Below are 2,958 nucleotides of genomic sequence, written 5' to 3'. Positions count from 1 at the left end.
AATAATGAGGTTTGTAGTCAATTATAGTGCATTGTATATCTGAGTTCTGACAAATGAGACTGTATCTGGGATGCAAGGAGCAATTACATGAGATGTTGGGTAGGTTATTTGTTTTCTAGTAAAGACAAACTTACTAAATACCTCTACCTCCAAACTCATGCTGTGTACACTAAGTGTACATTGTAAAATTTATTAAAAATGAAAACACAGCAGATTGTGGTTATTAAGCTTTTCTTTCTATAAAAACAAACACATTTATATTTTATAAAAATTAACGTAACATATCATATCAATCAAATAAGTTGTAATATAGTAAGAAAAATCCTAGAAAAAGGCATGCATATGGAATGAATACTATGTTTTCTGCTTAAGAGTAAGGTTCTGTATGGCAGAGAGAGAGATAGATGAGAGAGAGAGAGACAGAGAGACAGAGAGAGAGAGAGAGAGAAAGAGAAACAGGTAAAGTTTGCAACTATCCCGTTGGTCTTTCCTTCCTTATGTAACAGCATCCCATCTCCTTCCCATGAATTCCTGCCAATGGCCCTTTTTTAGTTTTCTTACCTCTCTGGATTTTTCAGGTAAAATACACCTTTATAAAGATTTGCAGCTAGCATCCACTGATGAGAAAGAACAAGCTAACTTTATCTTTCTGGGTATGGGTTATGTCAATTAGGATGATTGTTTCCATTTCCATCCATTTACCTGATAATTTCATAATTTCATTTTTCTTAACAAGTAATTCATATTCCATTGTGTAAATGTATCATACCTTCATTATCCTTTGTTCTGTTGATGGAATCTAGGATGTGTCCATTTCTTGGCTTGTGTACAGAACAGCCATGAACATAGTTGAACAGGTTTCTCTGTAATAGGCTGTAGCTTTTAGGGTACAGAGTCTAGGGTATATGCCCAAGAGTTACCACTGGCTGGATCATGTGGCATATCTATTTTTAGGTTCTTGTAAAACTTCCACATTGATTTCCATACTGTCTGCACCAGTTTGCATTCCTATCAACAGTGGATAAGTGCTCCTTTTCCACACATTTTCACCAGATTCATCATCATTTGCTCTTCAGATCTTATGTATTCTGACTTGTGTAAGATGAAATCTGAAAATAGTTTTAATTAGCATTATCCTGATGGCTATAGAGGCTGATCTTTTTTTATGTGTATGAGTGTTTTGCCTGAATGCATGTAAGTGTACCAGGTGTGTACAATTCTGGCAGAGGTCAGAAGAGCATGTTAGATTCCCTGGAGCTGGTGTTGTGACAGTTGTTAACCAACATGCAGGAATCAAACCTGGGTCCTTTGGAAGAAAAGCAAGTAATCTTAACTGCTGAATCATCTCTGCAGCCTCAAGGATGAACATTTAAAAAATATTTCTCAGCCATTTGTTTTTCATGTTCTGAGAAATCTCTCTTTAGTTCCTAGGCCAAATTTTAACTGGGGTGCTGGGTTTTTGATGTTTAGTTTAGTTTTTTGCTTGTTTCATTGTTTTGTTGTTGTTTGTATGTTCTACACATTAGCCCTCTGAATAATACATAGCTAATAAAGATTTTTCCCACCTCTGTGAAATGATAGTCTCCTTTGCTGTACAGAAACTTTTCAGTTTTATGAAGTCTCACTTGTCAAAGTTCCATCTTATAATTGTAAGTGCCAGTCTTTACTTTCTGCTTTAACAGTTTCAGGGTATCTGTTCTTAAGAAGAAGTCCTTGATCCATTTGGAGTTGAGTATCATGCAGTCTCAGGGATAGGGATCTACTTTCATTCTTACATATACTTGCCCAGTTTAACCAGTACCATTTGTAGAAGATCCTGGTTTTGGCCCCTTTGTCAATATTTAGTTGGTTAAAACTGGATCCTCAATTCTATTACACTGGTAAATGTATCTGTTTTGCTGCCAGTACTAGACTGTTTTTGTGATTACAGCACTGAAGAATAATTTGAAATTAGGAAGTGGAATGCGTCCAGTATTTCTTCTATTTTCAGGCTTGTTTAGAGTATCACGATTTTGTTTTTGTTTTTGGTTTCCACATGGAATGTGAAAACATTTTTTCAGATTCTGTGAAGAATCATAAAAGCATTTTTTGCATTGAACCTGCAGATTGTTTTGGTAAGGTGGCCATTTTCATAACGTTAAGGAAAGCATAATGGGGTTTGGAAAAGGCAGACAGGCTAGAGGAGGGAGTGAGGACATGGATAACTGATACTAAAGACCTTTTGTAAAAGTCACATGGAAACTATCATAGAAGCTTCTGAAAATATACACATGTAACAATAAGAAAGATTGTAACTGTAGTTACCTTATAAGGGGGTTTGACGCCCTACCCGACAGCGAACCCCAGCAAATTAAAAACCCAGTGCCAGCAATGAACTCTCTCTTTTGTTGACCAGGGAGGTCCCACGGATCTGAAAACAATACTGGCAATTGTCATTGCTTTGGTTATTTGCTAGAACATTTTGTTACAAACCTATTGCTGTAGACAATACAAACTTGAGTCGTAAAACTAAAAATCAGAGCTCCAAGCCTTGACTCCCCCGGCCTCATTCGCCCTTCCATCTCCCCTGCTGTTCTCTGCTCCTGGTTTGGGCCCTGCTCCATTCCTGGTCTTGGGTCCCCAGACACCTGGGGAACCGGTGCGGCTTCCTGATCCTTTTCACCCAGGCCAGCTTGGTGCCTTCCTTGGGCTCCAGGAGCACTGCTTCTGGACCTGGCCCTGCCCTCGCCTCTCTCTGCTTCCCTGGACCTGCGCCACCGGCTAACTCTCCTAACCTACTCTCCTATCCTCAGGCCTCTTGGGCTAAGTCTATCATGCAGCCCTCTGCGCCTTGACTCCCCCAGCCTCATTCACCCTTCCATCTCCCCCGCAGTTCTCTACTCCTAGTTTGGGCCCTGTGCCATTCCTAGTCTTGGGGCACCAGACACCTGGGGAACCAATACTGCTTCCTGATCCTTT

The sequence above is a fragment of the Nannospalax galili genome, unplaced genomic scaffold (assembly GCF_000622305.1).
Source record: "Nannospalax galili isolate Female #2095 unplaced genomic scaffold, S.galili_v1.0 scaffold1804, whole genome shotgun sequence".
Lineage (NCBI taxonomy): Eukaryota > Metazoa > Chordata > Mammalia > Rodentia > Spalacidae > Nannospalax > Nannospalax galili.
This window is presented reverse-complemented; position numbering follows the sequence as displayed.